Raw genomic sequence first — 21,941 nt, forward strand, 5'->3', positions numbered from 1 at the left:
TATAGCCTGCCTTATCTATATTTGATTGCAAGTTGTCTCCAGTTAGACTGTAAACTTCTTGAGGGTTGGGACTCTCTTTTGTCTCTCTTTTTATATCCCTAGAGTTCAGCTTATTCCCTTAGCACCTGGCACACAATAGGCACTTAATGTTTCTTGATTGACATTTGGTTTTCTTTATTTTTGAGAGGCATATAGAATAAACATGCTCTGAGATCAGGACATGATCAAATTCTACCTTTGACAAATACTAGGCTAGTTAATCTCTTGGTGGCCTAGACAACCCTAAATTGCAGAGATGCCAACCTTCATTGGTAAAAAATGTTTTTTCTCGTTGTAGAAGTTGATACCAATAATATCAAAGATCCTATATTTATCTATATTTTTAACTCTTGGGTCAGTTGATTTTTTTGGGGGGGAATGAAGTACTGGAAGAGGTAAAAGACACTGAATTTTACATGATCAAGCCTTAGTTTTGATTTTCTAATGTGATTCGTTCCACTACACTAATGTGCCACACACACACAAAAAAAATGGCATGTACATAGTACTTGCAAGTTTACTACCTTAAGATATTTTCTCATTTAACCTTCCCAATAGTCCTAATGAGTATTTAAGCAGATATTTCATATATTCATTTTAAAAATCAGGAAACTAAGACTCAGGAAATTACTAGTCTCCCTTGCAAGGCAAAAAAAGAAAAAAAGAAAAAAAAAGCCAATACCAAATCCAAGGTAGCTTTTAAGAGTTGTATTTGTTTTCTAAGACCTTTTGCAAAGCAAAACTCAGGTTAGTAATTAAGGCTTAAATCAACTAGCAACTGATTTTTATCTCGGAAAGTATTTCATTCAAGGAAAACATGAATCTTGTTTGGAGCACTGTTGAAAAGGTAATTCTATGTAAATGTAATATAAATTAACAGACTACAAAATGGCACCACTGATATTCTCATGTCATTTCCAATTCGCTAAGATTCTTCTTTACCTTCAAGTGTCTCAAACCTACAAAAGCTGCTTTTCAATTTGAAAGTTCATAGAAAAAGGAAAAAAATCAATTCTTGAGAATCATGTTAAGAAAGCAAGAATGGTAATTCTGTAGGAGGTCTCAGGTATCATTTTCCAGGCCCTCTAAGGGTGTAAAATCAACTCCCTTTAGAGAAGTCTGGAGAGCCATGTTAGTTTGGCCCTTTTAAAGACAAGGATGGGATTTTTCTTTTGAGAGGAGAGTAAGGACCACGTAATCTAGAGTGCCTTTCTTTTGCAATCCTGCTTGAAATAACCTCCTAACTCTTTCGTATCTATTCTATACCTTTTCCAATGTATTCTGCCCAACTAATCTCTACATAACAGCCTTTTCTTTTCAGACAAATCCAAACTTTTCACACACTCGCCAGGTATAATAAAAAGCTTCCTGCAGAAGTTATCCACTGTTTACAAAAGAAACTCAACAGTCTAATCCTAATTTATCTTTCTGGTCATATTTCGTTATACTCTTTTCCTCTTAATTATATTTCAGCCAAACAAATCTATTCTCCTGCTTCTGTCTCACCTGCTTCCGTGGTTTTTTCTAATGTTAAAAGAAAATAAATTTCCATCCTGAATTTAACATCATAAACAGAAAATGGGCTGCATATGAAACTGTAGATCTTAGAGTTTGCTTTTTATTTTTAAAAAATCTTTTTTTTTCCTATTATCAAACATTTATTTTCTTTCCCACCCAACTCCTCTTCCCTGGGGTGAGAGGGGAATAAAACAAATAAACAACAACAAATAAAACACAACAAATCTCTACTATCGGCTATGTCCAAAACTGCGTCTCATTCTGCTTATTAGTCTGCTAATAAGCACTTCTCTGTCTGAAAGTAGGTCCTACTCTTTCATTTAAATACATTTTAATCTGTAGCTTTCCAAGTCGGCCTGTGCTTCTTCCTGAGCCTGCTCCCATCCTGGTCCCTTTGCTCCAGGATTTTTTCCTGGGCACCCCGCTCCGTAGCTAGCACGCACAGTACCTGGCTCGGAAGAGGCGCTTGGAAAAAAGTTTGCGGAACTGAATTACGTCAGAAAATAAGCGGGGCTTTCAGTCAGGCTCCTTCAGGGTCTGGGGGGAGGCCTGGAGTGGGGCATATAAGGGCAGTTACGAGCGTTCGAACCGGGGGTCTACAAGGTCCGGGAGGCGAGCCCTCATTACTCGAACGAGCAGAGTACACTAGGAAAGAGTAGGAAAGAAATGTTCCGCCACAGAGCATGCGCCAACAGTTCGCTGACCAATACGCATCTAGTCCGGGGCTCCCGCGAGAGCTAGGAATGTGAAGGAAGAAGATCTTAAGAAGCACATGACCTCGGTTTGCCCACTGCACATGCCTGATCAGGTTCGCGTCTTCCGGAATGACTAGCTGGAGTAGGGGGGGTAAATATGGAGCATGCGCTGGCAATAGAGATGGACGCTGGGCGCCGGCCAACAGTGGAGGGAATCAGGTAGGGATGGGTCTTACGTAAAGTGCGTATGGACCCTAAGCTGGACCTTCTCAGGTACTTCCGGCTTGGTCTAAATATCGGGCCACCGCTTCAGGGGGAGCCAATCGAAGGTCGAAAAGATCTATTGTTGAGCATCTTGCGGCTGTTTAGAGACTGCTGAGAGCGGTGCTTTGGGATCGACCAGCATCTCACTCCTTTTGGAAATCTGGAGGGCGAAGTAGTTCACTCAGCTAAGAAATGGAGATCCTAATGCGTACACGAACTATAGTATTGTAAAGTCTGAAGGTCTACATACATGAGAACGTTTATTATCACCTTAGTAACAAAACTTCATATCGAAATTGTTGATGATGAAGGAGACAGAAAAGGAGAATCTAGTTTGCCCAAAGCATGCAAGTTTCTAGTATTGCTTGTCCCTGCCTGGGATGGCTTAGTAGTCCTGGGAAGCTTGGAATCAAATATCACCGCTGGGAGAAATCGTAGTGATCATTTGGTTCAACTCCCCTATTTTGCAGGTGAGGAATCAAGGCCCAAGAGATAATCAGTGTAGCAGAATCGTGATTAAGCCTGATGGTGTTCAGTATTTTTCTGTCGCATCCGACTCTTTGTTGGAATATTTGCCATTTCCTTTTCTAGCCATTTTTCACAGATTAGGAAACTGAAGCAAATAGAATTAAATGGCTTGTCCAGGATCACATATTTGGAAAGTGCCTGAGGCCAAACTTGAACTCAAGAAGATGAGTTTTCCTAACTTCAGATCCAGCCACTCTATTCACTATACCATCTAGCTACCCCAAAATCATTATTTTCAAAATATATGAAGTTATCAACATTCACCCTTGCAAAACCTTGTGTTCCGAATTTTTTTTCTCCCTCCCTCCCATCTTCTAGACACATTTCCACAATTATGCTGCACAAGAAAAATCAGCTCAAAAAGGAAAAAAATGAGAAAGAAAACAAAGAAACAACAACAAAAATGCCAAAAATACTATGTTGTGACCCACCCTCAGTCCCTACTCTCTGAATCAGGGTCCTCTCTCTGAGTACATTTGACTCTCTCCCATCATAATTAAATACTCCTAAATTAAGTACTGTTTCTAGACCCCAAAGTCTTAAGGTACAGTATATTTATTCTGTCTTGACTGTAACTGTAACATCAGGGATGAAATGGCATCACAAATCAGCCTTGACTTTAGGTCACATCATTTAAGTATCTATTAAATAACAACTATGTGTAACTATCTGCAAAATAGTCTTAATTTCTTAGAACACTTGAGGAGTGCAATAGTTTTCTCATAAGACTACAAGTTGTAGGCATCAAAAACAAAATGTCTATCTCCCAACTGAGTTGTCTATCTGATACTAGGTGCTGCCTCTCATGAAATAGAAAATATATACAAAGTAAATTCAAAGTAATTTGAGGTTTGGGGGGTGGGGGAGAGTACACTTAAAATAAGGGATCAAGAAACCTGTAAGCAAATACCCTCTAAGCAGAGGCATAGAGAAGAGAGAAATGTTTCAAGGAATGGAAGTTTAGATTAGTTTGGCTAGAATCTAAAGTGTAATATATAGTCAGAGAGATAAACTGGAGCCTGATTGCAAAAAACTTTAAATGCAGTATTTTATCCTTGATTGAAACTTCATGAATACTAGAGTAAAATGACCTATGCTTTAGGAATATCAGTTTGCCCTACAGAGAACATATTTGAGAAGGGAGAAATTGAAGGGTAAGAGAGTAATGAATAGGCTATTGTATTCCAGGAAAGAGGTCCTGAGGGTCTAAAAAGGGAGTAAAAGGGTGTGGGAGTGAGGAGAAGGGAAATGTAGAGAAATAATTTATAAGATTTTACAACTGGTTTAGGGGGAGGAGACAGACAGTAGGTAAGAAATACTAAGAGTTGAATATGGCTCATATTGCAAATGCAAGTAAAATTATTCATAGAATAATGGATATTGTTTATATCAGCTTATCTTCTGGCATCTAAACATAATTTATGTCCCAGCACCTCATTCTTTGGACTAGGGAGGAGAGAGACTTTTCAAAACTTATATATTCTTGGCCTATTTGCCAATGTTGCTCCTGGGAACCTGAGAATATAGTTCATATCTAGGTCTCTACAGCTACATAGCAAAGTCCTTAGCTCCATAGAATCTAACTTACATTTTTGTTACATTTTTGTTTTCCTTTTTTTCACACTGCAGAAATTATAATACAACAACAACAACAACATAAACACACACATCCCACTCAGAATATTATCTTTTCCTCACAGGTGAGTATTTTCTTCTATAGATTTATGCAATCTTCCAGACTTATAGTACCAGCTTTCTGATTTGGCAATGTCACCCTCTCATTTCCCTGATTTGTACAGCTTAATTTTTTGTAGTAATGAAAGCCATATGGTTCCACCTCATCTCACAGCAAAGCTGGGTCTGAGAACTTAGTGTTGTCCAAAATTTCCTAGGATCAAGAAAAGTCTTCTCTCTTGTAGAACTGATCTTGGATTGTGGACTTCAGAGTCCAAACTGCCTCCCTCTCTCCAATCCAATCCCTTCCAAAAGGTCAGGATTCAAGGCCTCCATGTTATCCAGAATACTTAAGGCAATCTGTATAACCTGGCGAGCAGTACTGGAGGATGGCAGAAGACAAAAAAGCCAAAGGGAAAATAGAGCCTTTTTAAACCCTATTAAGGACCATGCCTAAGTAAGGGAGCAGGTTAATTCTCTAAGAACCTCCACAGCTGTGAATTATAAACTTGAAGGCGTTGCAAGGCAACCTTTGAAGATGTTCCTTGTGGATTGGGAATGAAATAAATTGGAGGCAATAGGGAAGAGGAGAGAGGTCAGAGAACAGCAACTGCCTCTCAGTCTCCTTGTATCATCATAATCCTCCCACAGGAAGAGATCCATTCTACAAGTCTGAGTTAGACCTCCAGCATCCACTGGCAGGTGACTCCAGTATCACAACAAAACTCTAACATGGTTGATGGGAAGTATTGACCAAACAGAGAATGCGTAGGGAACAGGCAAGGAAAGAGGTTGTAGAGATTGACTTAATTCTTATCAGATTATATTAAATCAAACAAGTGCTGGAGGAAGAAGTATTCTCAGTGTGCTTGAAAATATGAGCTGTTTATTTATATTTCAGGGTTGAATAAAGAACAGGATTAAGGAGACTAGAGGCATCTAACACCTAAGGCATGAAAGAGCTACATTATAGTTAACCAGTATTCCTGTATATTCCCCATCTATCATCAGGTCTAGTTTGGAAGTTGGTATTGCCTCCAAAGGACGAGAACTGAGCAACAGTGGCATCTCTGCACTAACATCATGAACATAGGACTATTATTGGGAAAGGAGAATGGTGGATACTTTTCAGGAGCAATACTATAGTGGAACAAGAGTAGTAATAATAGCATTTATTTATCACTTTAAGATTTGCGAAATGATTTACATGTAACTCATAACTCTGTGAAGTAGGTACTATCCAATCTCAAATTTACAGAAGAAGAAATTGAAGTTGAATAAGATTAAATCATTCCTGGAGTCACATAGTTGTTATTATGTATCCATGCAGAATTTGAATTCATGTCTTTCTCATTGCAAGTCAAAGACTGTTTCAAAGTAGTAAGAAATGTAGAGAGACTAAACTTCCTCTTGTTAAGAGGCAGACCCAACACAGCCTATTGGGTTAGGTTTAATATTGAAATAAAAAACTCACAGCTCAACAGTTAAGAGAAAGAGGTTTACTCTGCCCTATCCAGCAATGATACTTAATAGTTCAGCCCATCTCATCTTCATAGAGAAATTCATTGGAGCAAAATATAGCAACTCTTGGGATCTTCAGACAAAATACAAGTCAGAGTGATCTCAGCTTCACATAAGTGGAAATTTTTATGCCTTCAAAGGACTTAAAAGCTGTGTCAGATGAGGCAAAGCCAAGTTAAATCCTAAACACAGCTTTGTTGATTTATATGGGAAAATTAATTCCTGTTGTTTGGAAATGAAAAGCCTATTCTTAGCAGAAGCTTTACTGGAGCCCAATCAGGTGATTCTATGAGTCAGTCCAGGTGTTTAGGATAGGATAGGACCCACCAAAAGGAGGAAAGGAAACTATTAGACAATTCTCAGGCTTATATTTCAGCCTCTTCTGGATCCTATACTGTAAATAAAATTCATTTACATTTGATATTTTATGTGCCTGCATATGTAATATTCTGGTTGGTTTTCTGGAAGTCTTTGGTCCAGCCTTCATGTCAGCAGAGTAATCACCACGAGAATAGCCAGTGATAAAGTCCAAAAATCTTTATTGTCTCCTTCACAGTCTTGTCTCCTTGCCTGGGGCCTGGGCTAACTTTCTGGAGGTCCTCCCAAATGTGTCTTGGTTTCTGTAGGGGAGGCAGGAGGACCATCATGATGGTCTCTGTCTTGAAGTCTCCCTGATTCTGGGAGCTTGTGTTCCAGCCTCCAGCCCTCTGTCTTCCCTGAGTCTGTTCCAGTCCCCCTTTAGGTCTGACTCTGGTCTCTTAAATACTCTATTACAATTAAATCCATTCATTTATAGTGAGTATGATTATATCATTATATATCATCAATCATTATATCACTATGGAACTATTATTTGTTGTAAGATTAATTCAATCATACTGAACTAAACTATTAACCACCATGCTAAACTAGAAAACCATTGTATTATCAATTACACTGAGTTAACACCTTGTAAGGATCCTTGTTTCAGGTATAGAGTACTGGCTCATTACATGCATACTCACAAGTTTTCACTTAGGTGAGTTGGTACTCCCATTAAGAAACAGTCAAAGACTGGAAGTTTTATCTGGGTGGGGTGCTTAAAGCACAACTAGGCCCTTCATGTCAAAAGGGAGCCTCAGATGTAGAATTATATTTATATTAACAGTTTTTTTTTCAAATTGTTCATATATGTTATTTCATTTGGGGGTCATGGCAACTCAGTGGAGTCAGCACAGCAAACATTATTAACCCCATCTTACATAGCAAATAGCAAACCCAGAGAGCTTAAAAGATCTGCTCCTGGTGGCAAGTGATACATGATTCAATCCTAGATCTTTACTAATGCCATTAATGTCCTTCCATCTATGTTTCACCCTCAATATCAAATGAGTTCTATTCCGATTCTTTACTATTGAACTTTGATATTTATTTTAAAAATGCATTTTTAAAAAAGATTTAAATTATTTATTTTAAAAGAGAAAAGTCCAAAGAACATTCCTGTATTACTTATACAGGACCTATAAGTATATTACTTATACCAGACCTATAAGAATAAAAATCCAGCCTTATCTTGAGTGACATGGGTAATGAGCTGTGGTAAATGGCTATATAATACAAAATTTACTTGTATTTTGTATCTGCTTTGCTAACCACTTGTCTTCTCTTTTATCAGTTTGTAATGTTATAGTAACAGTTGGCTGCTAGTTCTCTATCCCCAGTTACTCCCTATGCTTAGGCTTTGTGTTGTGGATATTTTCTGATGCTCAGGAGCATCTCCCACTAACCTCCTCATGGCAGCTCATTACTTTAGCAATGTACCCTTAGGCTTGTGAGGAAGAATGATTATTTCACCATGTTGTTGTTTAGTCACATCTGACTTTTTGTGTCTCTGTGGACCATGGCACACCAAGCACATTTATCCTCTACTATCTCTCCTAATTTCTATTCATTGTTTCCATTTACTTCACTATAGACAATGAGATAATATAGACTAGATTACTTTTTACAGCATTTGCAGAAACCAACTCAGAGTGTCAGAATTGGAAGGCATCTTATGAATCATTTCACTTTCATTTTATAGAGGAGAAAAATGAAATACACAACAACTAATCTAAGTAATTTACCTAAGGTCATACAATAGAACCAATGTTCTTTCAAGGATGTCATGCTGCCTTTATATTTTTCCCACATAGATATATTTGTCTAACTCAAATCAGTTTATTCTTGGTCTATGATTTTTTTTTTTAATGACTTCTTAAAGATTCTGTATTTTCTTTTTTCTAGCTAATCTGAGTTTATCCTCTCTCCTTATTGGAAAAATTTGATCTATAGATAGTCTTCTGAACTGTACTTTTCTTTTTCCTTTTTGCAACCTTTCTTCCTTCTCCCTCCATTGCAGACTCTTAGTCCGTCTTTGTTCTTTAAGTCATTAAAGTGTCTGTTTATTGTAACGGAATGTTATTATTCTATAAGTTAATGATGAGCTGGCTAATTTCAGAAAAACTTGGAAAGACTTACATGTACTGATGCTGAGTGAAGTGAGCAGAGCCATGAGAATGTTATTCATTGTAATAGCAAAATTATGTGAAGATCAAATGTGATGGATTTGGCTTTTCTCAGCAATACATTGATCCAAGGAAAATTCCAATAGATTTGGGATGGGAAAATGCCATTTATATCCAGAGAGAGAAATATGAAGACTGACTGCAGATTGAAACATACTATTTCCACCTTTTAAAATTTGTCTGCTTTTTCTGTCTCATTTTTTTCTTTTTGATTTTTCTTTCACAATGTGACTAACATGGAAAATTATTTAAAATGATTGTATGTGTATAACCTATATCAAATTGCTTGCTGTCTTAGGAAGAGGAAGATAATGGAGGAAGTAAGAAAAGAAAATTTGGAACTCAAAATCATACAAAAATGATGTTGAAAGTCATTTTTACATATGATTGGAAAAATAAAATACTATTGAAAAAAGATGAAATATTTGTTCACAAAGAAAAGGAAATATTTGATCCTATATATATATCCAAATTGCTACTAATTAAATTCTTCCTACTTCCTAAGGTCTCTTCCAAGCTGCAGCTTAGCTTTTCATATTAGCCCTCTTTGCTTATAGAAAATGGATTCATAGAATCCTGGTTTTATGAAGGGGAATGATTTTAGAGGTGACCTTTTTAATTTTTTTTTCCAGTTGAAGCAACTAACACTTAGCGGGACTACTGTAACTAGAAGAACACATAAGTAGAAAATGGCATAGTTTTGCACTGAGTCCCTCTGATTCCAGATCTATCACTCTTTCCACTGCATAATGTTTGTCTCTTACATGATCAGTTGCTTTGTTTACACAGAATTTCAGATTTGGAAAGAACTTTGGAAGTTATACAGTCCAATCCATAATAAGATACTGACAGATGAACTTATGGAGTGATTGACATTGCATTGATAAATAGCCAGGCAACCTCTTCTTAAAGATCTCAAGTAATGAATATTCCACTTTCTCTTGAACTAGCAAATTCCATTTTAAAACAATTCATGAGGACATTTTTCTTTAGATTGAAGCTAAGTATATCTGCAATTTTCATCCAATATTCCTAGTACTATCTTTTTGGGATATAACTGACTCAGTAACATAGATATTTTGAAGAAGATTTTTTTCCCTCTTTAGTCACACAGAATTATGCTAATCCAAGTTCTCCTTGGGATAAATGGCTCACATTTTCAAGACACCTGGTTGGGGTTATAAATGTTGCTATGTGTATTGGCTAGGAGATAGATCAAAAGTAACGGGATTCAACCAAGATCTCAAGTGTTCTGAGATTTGCTTCAGTGATTAGGATTGATCATTTTCCTTGCTGTGCCCCAGGTTTCTGTCATGGGTAGAGAAGAAAAGAAACAGAAAAAATACATAAGCAGGTTGGGTGTGGCTAAGGTACTAAGATTTACTTTTGTTTGAAGATTTGTCTTTTAGTTTTAAGAGGAAACATGGCATAGTAAATAAAGAGAGGGCTTCAAAAGCAGAAGGATTTAAGTCCAAAGCTGATCTCCAAAAAAAGACCTTAGGAGTATTACATAGTCTCTCAGCACTCCAGACAACTCCCCTGAGACAAACAGGATAGCTTTGAAAGTTATACATTAAATTTGTTTTATACTTATAAACAAAAACAAATTATATAATTAATCATAGTATCACAGACAATACCTTCTGTTTCATAATACATATATATGTATGTATGTGTATATATATATATATATATATATAGAGAGAGAGAGAGAGAGAGAGAGAGAGAGAGAGAGAGAGAGAGAGAGAGAGAAGGAGGGACAGAGGGTGAGAGAAAGAGGGAGGGAAGGAGGGAGGGAAAAAAAAGAAATACTTTATTTGATGCTTGTTAAGATCAGGATTAAAGCTTAAAAAAAAATAATTAGGAAAGGATGCTTTTTTGTAATTTCTAAAATACCAATCACAAAGTTGTAGCAAATCACTAATATCATAGGATTAGAATGATGTTATTGTCTTGATTAGAATAAAAATTTACTCCTTTAAAAAAATGTATATATTGATTTGAGCAAAAACATTCTTGTTTGTATTTTCTTGTTCTTATTATCTATTTTAAAAAATATTTTGTTGCTGGTATTAGTATTAGGCATTACAAAACCAGAAAATATTTTTTATTATAGCCTTTTATTGACAGAACATATGCATGGGTAATTTTTACAACATTGTTCCTTGCACTCACTTCTTTTCCAATTTTCCCCTTCCCTCCCTCCACCCCCTCCCCTAGATAGCAGGCAGTCTCATACATGTTAAATATGTTAAAGTATATCCTAGATACAATATATGTGTGTAGATCCGTACAGTTCTCTTGTCGCACAAGAAAAATTGGATTCAGAAAATAAAAATAACGGGAAGAAAGACAAAAATGCAAGTAGTCCATATTCATTTCCCAGTGTTCCTTCTCTGAGTGTAGCTGATTCTGTCCATCATTGATCAATCAGAACTGAATTAGATCTTGTCTTTGTCAAATATATCCACTTCCATCAGAATACATCCTCATACAGTATTGTTGTTGAAATGTATAATGATCTGGTTCTCCTCATTTCATTCAGCATCAGTTCATGTAAGTATCTCCAGGCCTCTCTGAAATCATCCTGCTGGTCATTTCTTACAGAACAATAATATTCCATAACATTCATATACCACAATTTACCCAAAATTCTCCAATTGATGGGCATCCATTCATTTTCCCATTTCTAGTCACTACAAAAAGGGTTGCCACAAACATTTTGGCACATACAAGTCCCTTTCCCTTCTTTAATATCTCTTTGGGATATAAGCCCAGGAGTAACACTTCTGGATCAAAGGGTATGCACAGTTTGATAACTTTTTGAGTATAATTCCAAATTGCTTTCCAGAATGGCTTTGGATGTTAGTAGTGGTTAGTTCTATAGAAGAAACTTCTCGTTTTGATGTGAAAGCTTCTCAGATGATGAAGATTATTAAGATAACAGCCGTTAAAACTTGACCAACAATGCATCAATGTCCCACTTTTCCCGTATCCCCTCTAATATTCATCACAATCTTTTCCTGTCATCTTAGCCAATTTGACAGGTGTATAGTGGTATCTCAAAGTTTTCTTAATTTGCATTTCTCTGATCAATAGTAAGTTAGAACACTCTTTCATATGAGTAGAAATAGTTTCAATTTCATCATCTGAAAATGGTCTGTTCATATTCTTTGACCATTTATCAATTGGAGAATGGCTTGATTTCTTATAAATTAGAGTCAATTCTCTATATATTTTGGAAATGAGGCCCTTAACAGAACCTTTAACTGTAAAGGTGTTTTCCTAGTTTATTGCTTCCTTTCTAATCTTGTTTCCATTAGTTTTGTTTGTCCAAAAGCTTTTAATTTGATATAATCAAAATTTTCTATTTTGTGATCAATAATGATCTCTAGTTCTTCTTTAGTCACAAATTCCTTCTTCCTCCACAAGTCTGAGAGGTAAACTATCCTATGTTCCTCTAATTTATTTATAATCTTGTTCTTTATGCCTAAATCATGAACCCATTTTGATTTTATCTTGGTATACAGTGTTAAGGGTGGGTCCATGCCTAGTTTCTGCCATACTAATTTCTAGTTTTCCCAGGAGTTTTTGTCAAATAATGAATTCTTATCCCCAAAGTTGGGATTTTGGGGTTTGTTAAACACTAAATTATTAAAGTTATTGACCATTTTGTCCTGTGAACCTAACCTATTCCACTAATCAACTAGTCTATTTCTTGGCCAATACCAAATGGTTTTGGTGACCACTGCTTATATTTTATAATATAGTTTTAGATCAGGTACAGTTAAGCTGCCTTCATTTGATTTTTTTTTTATTAGTTCCTTTGAAATTCTTGACCTTTTGTTCTTCCATATGAATTTTGTTGTTATTTTTTCTAGGTCGTTAAAATAGTTTCTTGGAAGTCTGATTGGTATAGTACTAAATAAATAAATTAGGTAGTATTGTCACTTTTATATTATATTTGCTTGGCCTATCCAAGAGCACTTAATATTTTTCCAATTATTTAAATCTGACTTTATTTGTGTGAAAAGTGTTTTGTAATTGTGCTCATATAATTCCTGACTTTCCTTTGGTAGATAGATTCCTAAATATTTTATGCTATTGACAGTTATTTTGAATGGAATTTCTCTTTGTATCTCTTGATGTTAGATTTTGTTGGTGATGTATAAAAATGCTGAGGATTTAATATGGATTTATTTTGTATCCTGCAACTTTGCTAAAGTTGTGAATTATTTCTAACAACTTTTTAGTAGAATCTCTGGAGTTCTCTAAGTATATCATCATATCATCTGCAAAGAGTGATAATTTGGTTTCCTCATTACCTACCCTAATTCCTTTAATTTCTTTCTTAACTCTTATTGCCAAAGCTAGCATTTCTATTACAATATGGAATAGTAATGGTGATAGTGGGCAATCTTGTTTCACTCCTGATCTTACTGGTAATGGTTCCAGTTTATCCCCATTACATATGATGTTTACTGACAGTTTTAAATAGATACTCCTGACTATTTTAAGGAAAAGTCCATTTATTCCTATACTCTCAAGTGTTTTTATTAGGAATGGATGTTGGATTTTATCAAATGCTTTTTCTGCATCTATTGAGATGATCATATGGTTTTTGTTATTTTGGTTATTGATATAGTCAATTATGCTAATAGTTTTCCTACTCTTGAACCAGCCCTGCATTCCTGGTATAATCCTACATGGTCACAGTGTATTATCCTGGGGATGATTTTCTGTAATCTTTTTGCTAATATTTTATTTAAGATTTTTAAATCAATATTCATTAGGGAGATTGGTCTATAATTTTCTTTCTCTGTTTTCATCCTACCTGGTTAAGGTATCAGTACCATGTCTGTATCATAAAAGGAATTTGGTAGGACTCCTTCAATCCCTATTTTTTCAAATAGTTTATATAGCATTGGAGCTAATTGTTCTTTAAATGTTTGGTAGAATTCACATGTAAATCCATCTGATCCTGGGGATTTTTTTTCTTAGAAAGTTGATTAGTAGCTTATTCTATTTCTTTTTCTAAAATGGGATTATTTAACCAATTTACTTCTTCCTCTGTTAATCTGGGCAAGCTATATTTTTGAAGGTATTCTTCCATTTCATTTAAGTTATTGAATTTATTGGCATAAAGTTGGGCAAAGTAACTCCTAATTATTGCTCTAATTTCCTCTTCATTAGTGGCGAGTTCTACCTTTTCATTTTTAAGCTAACAATTCGATTTTCCTCTTTCCTTTTTTTAATCAGATTTACTAAGGGTTTATCTGTTTTGTTGGTTTTTTCATAAAACTAACTCTTAAGTTCATTTATTAATTCAATAGTTTTTTTTTAACTTTCAATTTTATTAATTTCTCCTTTTATTTTTAGAATTTCAAGTTTGGTATTTGTCTGGGGGTTTTTAATTTGTTCCTTTTCTATCATTTTTAGTTGCAAGCCCAATTCATTGACCTTCTCTTTCTCTGTTTTATGCAAGTAGGCCTCTAGAGATATAAAATTTCCCCTTATTGCTGCTTTGGCTGCATCCCATACAGTTTGGCATGACATCTCATTATTGTCATTTTCTTGGGTGAAATTATTAATTATATCTATGATTTGTTGTTTCATCCAATCATTCTTTAGGATGAGATTATTTAGTTTCCAATTATTTTTTGGTCTGTTTTTCCCCTGGCTTTTTATTGAACGTAATTTTCAATGCATCATGATCTGAAAAGGATGCATTTACTATTTCTGCCTTTCTGCATTTGAATTTGAGGTTTTTATGTTCTAACATATGGTCAGTTTTTATATAGATTCCATGAAATGCTGACAAGAAAGTATACTCTTTTCTGTCTCCATTTAGTTTTCTCTAAAGATCTATCATACCTAACTTTTTCTATTTACCTCTTTGACTTCTTTCTTATTTATTTTGTGGTTTGATTTATCTAATTCTGAGAGTACAAAGTTGAGATCTCCCACTATTATATTTTTGTTGTCTATTTCTTCTTGTATCTCTCTTAATCAGAAAGTATTTTTTTAAAGGAGAACTTTTTTGTTTGTTTGTTTTGGGAGGCAATCAGGCTTAAATGACTTGCCCAGAGACACACAGCTAGTGTCTGAAGCTGAATTGAACTTGGGTCCAAGTCCTGGTCCTACTAAATCCAGAGCCACAAGAACTTGTTTTAAAAATATTTTTCATAATTGGTGTTTTTTCAATCATATTAATTTTATTTTATAGACTTAAAAACACTTATCCGAAAAAATATTAGTTTCATTAGAATGTAGAGATCCATGGGGGGAAAAAAACCTTCTAAAGGTCCTGCAACAAAAAAGCCAACCTACATGAAGTAGAGGGAATTCTTTCATATGTGAGTTCCTTTTACCAGCATCTCTATCCCTATATAATGAAAGTATCCTTTTCTTTAGTTGGTGTTTGAAAGAAAACTATTAATGCATGATGTAAGGAGATAGGTAGACTGTTTCACATAGAAGGATATTGTGTGGGCTATTAAGCGAGTTAGTTTTTACCAGGGAAAAAATCCACATATCTGCAGAATAGAAAAATAAATGAAATATGAATATGTAATGTTCAGAAAAGAAAATTCAAATTGTCAATAATCACTTGCAAAAATGCCTGCGATCTCTAAGTAATCAAAGACATGCAAATTAGAACAAGTTTAAAGTAGCACTGCATACCCATCAAGCTAACAAAAAAAAAAAAAATGGAATTCATTGTTGGTAGGGTAGTGGATAAGCAGTTATTTTAATTTATTGTTATGGAACTGCAAACTTATACAATATGTTTGGAGTCCAATTTGGCAGACCTGGATGAAAGTTACAAAAATAAACATACCCTTTGGCCCAAATGTACCATTTTGAGAATATTCCCCAAAGGAGAGAGAGAGAGAGAGAGAGAGAGAGAGAGAGAGAGAGAGAGAGAGAGATTGAGAGAGAGAGAGACAGAGAGAGAAAGAGAGAGAGAGAGAGAGAGAGAGAGAGAGAGAGAGAGAGAGAGAGAGAGAGAGGAGGAGGAAGAAACTATCTAGCAGTTCACTTTTATAGCAGCCTTCTGTGTTATAAAAAGTAACTGAAAATGACCTAATTAAATAAACTGTGCTACATTAAGGTAATATAATATACTGCAACTGAGATGGACATGTTTGAAGAATATAAAGGAATCTAGAAAGAAGTTTATGAAATAATGAGAAAAAAGCACAATCTGAAAATTGGAGTACATACTATAGATTGAGATATGAGAAAAAGTAAATGAGAATGAACAAAGATCCTGATGTATCTTATGGGGAATGACTAAAAAACTGTTGTATCAGAAGACTTACATGAACTGATAAAAATGAAGTAAGCAAAACCAGAACAACATTGTATATGGCAATATTATAAGCATGATCAATTGTGAAAGATTTAGCTACTCTGATCAAGACAATGATCCAAGACAATTCCAAAGTTCCTGTGATGAAAAATGCTTTCCACCTCCAGAAAGGAAACTTTTCAACTCTGAATGCAGATTGAAGCATTCTTTATTTTATTTTATTTTTTGTTGTTTCTTTTGTAAACTGGCTATATGGAAATATGTTTTGTATGACTTCATCTGTGTATGTCAAATTGCTTATCTGCTCAAGGAAAAGTGGTAGAAGAGAAGGAATTTGGAACTCAAAATTTTTAAAAATTAGTGTTAAAATATTTTTAATGTAATTGGGGAATACTTAATGAAGTAAATAAAAATATATTTTAAAAACAAAAAAATGGTTATAATGCATATATTCCTCACTTCCAAAGCTACACTGACTACATCTCTACATTCTGGAGGACTCCAAGGGATTGGATTGTTTCTCTTCTTTAGTGCCATTGGCATAAGCCACCCACTGTGGCTTTGTTCCTCTTTATAATTAGGAACTTCTGACTATCATCCCACTTCTATTTAACTACTTAATACCAAGTAACTTTTACAAACTTTTGAAATTTATTTCAAAAACTATAAAAGCATGCTATTTCTACCCCCAACACTTCAAGAAGCATATTTGTACCCCTACTTATTAACTCTCTGGGGAAGCAGGTTCAAAACTTAGCTTAGTACCTATATAGCATCAGTTCTAAAAAGGTCATGTCTGAAATAGGCATTTTAGCTGAAAGAGTCCTTTTCACAGCTACTAGTAGGCCGGGATTTAAAAATCACCACCAAAATCTACATTTTAGGAACTCAATGCTAGCCTAGATTATGATTCCTACTTTCCTGTGCCTTGATCTCTTGATCTTTTAAAACTCATGGGGTCAGATCCTCCACTCTCTTCCCCTAAAGTGGAAAACAACAAATAGGCAGAAGGCTAAATAAGGCTGGTTTCTTGGGGGTTATATAGTTGCTCACTAGACACTGAGTGAAAGAGTCCCCTTAAGAGTGCCTGAAGCAAAGTGGAGATGTCTGATTCTGAAAAGCTTTTTTACTGCCTCTAAAAGTCAATAAAAGAATTTCCCCTTCCACCATGTGGCTAGTTGACTGCAACCAGTGATAAAATATCTATGTAGGCTCCATAGATTAACCAAGATACTTCTCTTACATCACAATTCTCCCAGAAGCAAAAGGCTGCATTAGCCAAACAAACAGATGGGGTCTGTATAGGTGCCAGATCATCCGTTATACTGCTATGATACCTTATACATGTAAATTAACTTATTAGTTACAAAGCAAGTGTGTTTGGTTATATTGATATTCATTATTAAGTTTTTAATAAAACATTTTAAAGATGGAAACCAAAAAAATGAATGGAACAAGCTAGGTTTTATAGCTGCAAATGTAGAGATTATATTTAATGAAGAATATGATACAATATAGAAAGGAAGAATGCAATAATACACAGGTGAAGAATCAAGCTCAAAAAATTAATTTTTTGGCAGCCTCCTGTTCTAAAATGAGTTAGAATAAGTTGTAACAGGAAATCTGTTAACAGAAGTTTAAATTTTTTTTTTTAGTTCCATGTACCTTTTTTGTCATGGAAATCTATGTATCTCTTCTTTTAATGTTTTTAAATGCATAAATCTTTCATAGATATACCTAGAACCCAAATACAGACATATTGAAACTCAGAAAGAAAAGTACATATGTTTTCTTTTTTTTCTCTCTTTAATAGCACCCAGACATCCATTTAGATATTTGAATTTTTAAACAGTTTTGAGAAGAAAAAAATTTTAATCCAAAAATAAGTCCATTTAAAGTATTACGATAAAGAATTGTATGACATATGAAATCTCCAATAACACACAGTCTTTCCTAGTAATAACAGTCTTCCTAAACAAATACTTCTGCAGATACATTGAAACCATACCTGTGGTGTCAGTTTCTTAGCTGCTATAAGATCAGTTGACAGGATCAACCACCATTTATACCATACTCTCTTGGCCGTAAAGAAAAGAATTGGAGTTGCTTCCCTTTGGAAATGGGATATGGTCCCTTGTTGTTACTCCTCCTAGGAGGCAAAATTGAGCACCATGAAAAGAATTAGCATGAAGAAATAAGAACAAAATAAAATGAAATGTAATAAATGCCCTTTTCATTGAAGAAACAACAAATTAAACTTCTGTATAGGGACTGTACTTTTGTACTTATCATTCCAGTAGGTGGGGCTGCAACCTCTCATTTAGATGGACACAGCATTCTAAATTGATGTTCATCTGCTTTTTTCACAACTGTGATTTGTTTTTTAATAGTTTTCTCCTCTCTTTTTTCCCCCTCATGATGCTTTGTGGCATCATTTTATACTATTCTATTGAATTCTGCTCTGTAAGTGTCTTATAAATGATCTCTATGGATGGATATGAAAAATATTAGAAGAAAATGAATATTATTCATAAGTAAGCTTATATAAGTAAGCTTAAAGGAAAAGTCTATATACAACCTGCTGGCAAAGATGCAACAGAAAAGCAAATTAAAATGGGAAGATGGCAAGCCACTTAATTATTAAATCTGTAGTAGTAAAATTGAATGATGTGATTTATCCATTGTCAAAATTTGAGCTAGAGATCTTACTGTCATCCAAAGATGATCTGGGATGTTTTATGGAAAGAGGGATCAATAAACAAGTCAGCATATTGGGATTGCAAAGCCAGATAAGCAAGTGATTTCAAGCTCGTTCATAGAGGCAATCAACTCATTTATATAAACTATATCAGTATTAGGTAATTTAGGAAAATCACAAAAACTCAAATAATATAGATATCAGGCTATATCTTTTTCATAGACTATGCAAGGTGAGACCGATAGTGGCACAGAAGGTGTATGACCATGTGAACACTGTGTGGTCCCTTCTATCTCTAGGAAACATTAATTCTGCTGTAGTAACCAAAGAAGTTTTCATTTGATAACCTTCAAGTTATCTTAATTCCAAACTGCTCACTGCCTCCAAAACTGGTGCTTTCTTCTGTTTTCTCCATTGCCACTGGTGAAGCTAGGCTACACTTATTTCCCCTGTTTCCAAGTTACCTTTTATATTCAAATTTCTTAGAGCAAATAACTAGGGATATTTTTAAAGGATCTCTTTGGAATTGCTTTTTCAGAATTGATGCTTAATGTTTCTTTGAACAGCTCCATTCTACTCTCCAAGGCTTCTGCTTTAGGTACATACCCTTAATACAGTATCTGGCATATGGAAGATGCTGTAAAAATGCTAGTTGATTGATTTTTATTTCAGCCATCCAAGGCCATCTGCCTGGAGGCTGTCATTAATCAAATAATAGATGGGATAAGGAATAAGCATATATATACTGCTATTATGTGCCACTGTGCTAAGTACTTCACAGATTTTATCTCATTTAATCTTCACACAAGGTAGCTGCTGTTATCCTCTTTTTACAATTGAGGAAACTAAGTCAAACAGTGGTTACGTAATTTTCCCAGCATTACATAGCTAATAAACATCTGAGGCAGGCTTTGAATTTGGGTCTTCCTTAACTATGCCTCCTAGCTACTTCAGCAGTTTTCATAGCATTTCTCCATATGTCCCTTTCTCTCCATTCACACAATCACCTTGGTTCAGATTATTGTTACCTATAATTTAGACTATTGCAATAGTCTTTTAATCTCTCTCCTTTAAATTTCTCTTCAATTATAGTCCATTCTATATAGTCCACTCTATATCGTCTATATCGTCCACTCCATTGTCAAGATTTTTCTAAAGCAAAGATTTTACAATATCACCCAATAAGTTCCAGTGCCTCCCTAATACTTTTAAGATCAAACATAAACTCTTCTTTTGGCCACTTGTTATTCAGTCCTTCAGTCATCTCTGACTGACCCATGGACCACAGCACACCAGACCCTTCTGTATTCCACTATCTTCCAAAGTAAGTCCAAATTCATGTTCATTGTTTCCATGATACAATCTCATCCTTTGTCATACCTTTTTCCTTTTGTCTTTGATCTTTCGTTAAACCAGGATCCTTTCTAATAAATCCTACCTTATTATGTGGCCAATGTATTATTTAAGCTTCAGCTGTAGTATCTGATCTTCTACTGAATTAATTTTTTTTTAAAGAATTGACTAGTTTACCTGCCATCCAGGGGAGGGGGTAGAGAGAAGGAGGGAAAAAGTTGAAACACAAGTTTTTGCAAGGGTCAATGTTGAAAAATTACCCATGTATATGTTTTGTATATAAAAAGCTATAATAAAAAAATCCATTAAAAAAAAGAATTGACTAGTTTGATCTCCTTCCTATCCAAGGAACTCTCAAAAGTCTTCTCCAGCACCATAAGTAGAAAATCAGATTCTATGTTCTGGTTTTTTTTTTTTTTTTAATGGTCTAACCATATATTGGTCACAGTCTTACATCAGTACTGGAAAAACCATAGTTTTGACTATATCTACTGGTGGAATACACCAAAAAATTGGGGTAGCAGGAGTGGATTGCAGTGTCATCTGAAAGAATTCAGGCTCAAACCACCTCTAAATCAAGTTGGGCATTTATTTGAGAAAAGGGGTGACACATCCTGTGAGCATCCTCCTTAAGGGAGACAGGAACTTCAGAAGAATAAGGCTAGGAATTATACAGAGAAGGGAAAGTAAGAAGAAAAGAAAAAGGCAGGAGAATTGGGCAGAGAAGAAAAATTAGATAATTTCAGATGATGTAGAGGGCTGCAAATAGTGGGGGAACTCTGGGTAAGGTATAAGACCCTTCAGCCCAGAGGGAACTTACTGACAATGTCTGATTTGGCTCCCCACCTCCCTTTGGTGTTCTCACCCTTTCTGAGAAGTCAAGGAGGGTGTGACCACCTGTGTTCTACTTGATGCAAGGGATACTTACAGTAAGAGGCATTTACATAGCAGGGTGGTTATAGTTAGCATTTGCTCAGTGTGATATGATGATATAATGGTCCTCTTGATGGCACATGCTTAGTATGCTGTAATGATGTAATCATACAAAGATATTTAAGGGCTGGAAATAGAGACATTCCATAATTGACCATCCTTTGGGGTCTCCTGCCTACTTCACTCCTTCACCAAGACCAAGGGTAGTCCCAAGATCCTCCAGAGAGCTAGTCTGGATGGTATATTTTGGCACCTCAATTTGGGGGCTCTAGAAAGCACAGTACAAGATGAGATTTTGCATATATTTGGGCAATTTCATGGGAAAAGGGGAAAGGTCCTGTATTTTTTTCCTAATGAGATGGGCAATCACTATCTTTGTTGGCAAAGTGATGCCTCTGCTTTTTAGTATGCTGTCCTTCTAAAAAAAGCAAGGGTCTTTTAATTTTATGGCTGCAGTTGCTATCTACAGTGATCTTTGAGCCCAGGAATATTAAATCTGACACTGCTTCCATTTCTTCACCCTCTATTTTCCAGGAAGTCATGGAATCAGTTGAAAACATCTTAGGATTTTTTTTAAAGCATCAAGTCAGCTTTTATGCTTTTTTCTTTTACTCTTATTAAGAAGCTTCTCAATCACTTTCTGCCATTATATAGCCTTGTAATACTCCTTTTCCAATATGAAACTAATCAGTTGTTCCATGTTCAGTTCTGTTGCTTCTTGAACCACATATAAATTCCTCAGAAAGCAAATAAGATATTCTGGTACTCCCATCTCTTCGAAGACTTACCACTTTTTATTGTGATCCACATAATCATGAATATAGTGTTAACTGGAAGGTTAAATCCATAAAGGAGTT

At 35.2% G+C, this 21,941-nt stretch overlaps 1 protein-coding gene across 3 annotated transcripts in view; it reads right to left on the bottom strand.

The window, feature by feature from the left end:
• ZDHHC4 (zinc finger DHHC-type palmitoyltransferase 4) overlaps positions 1-2,262 on the bottom strand; it is a 38,705-nt gene extending 36,443 nt beyond the window's left edge. For 2 of the 3 annotated variants that reach the window (XM_051967145.1, XM_051967140.1), the window contains exon 1: positions 2,006-2,262. The gene's annotated coding sequence lies outside the window, so the exon portion shown is untranslated. The remainder of the gene's footprint in view (positions 1-2,005) is intronic. The other variant, XM_051967152.1, reaches the window with a different exon arrangement.
• Between the last annotated feature and the right edge of the window lie 19,679 nt (positions 2,263-21,941).

This window comes from Antechinus flavipes, chromosome 1 (genome assembly GCF_016432865.1).
Source record: "Antechinus flavipes isolate AdamAnt ecotype Samford, QLD, Australia chromosome 1, AdamAnt_v2, whole genome shotgun sequence".
NCBI classification, from domain to species: Eukaryota; Metazoa; Chordata; class Mammalia; order Dasyuromorphia; family Dasyuridae; genus Antechinus; species Antechinus flavipes.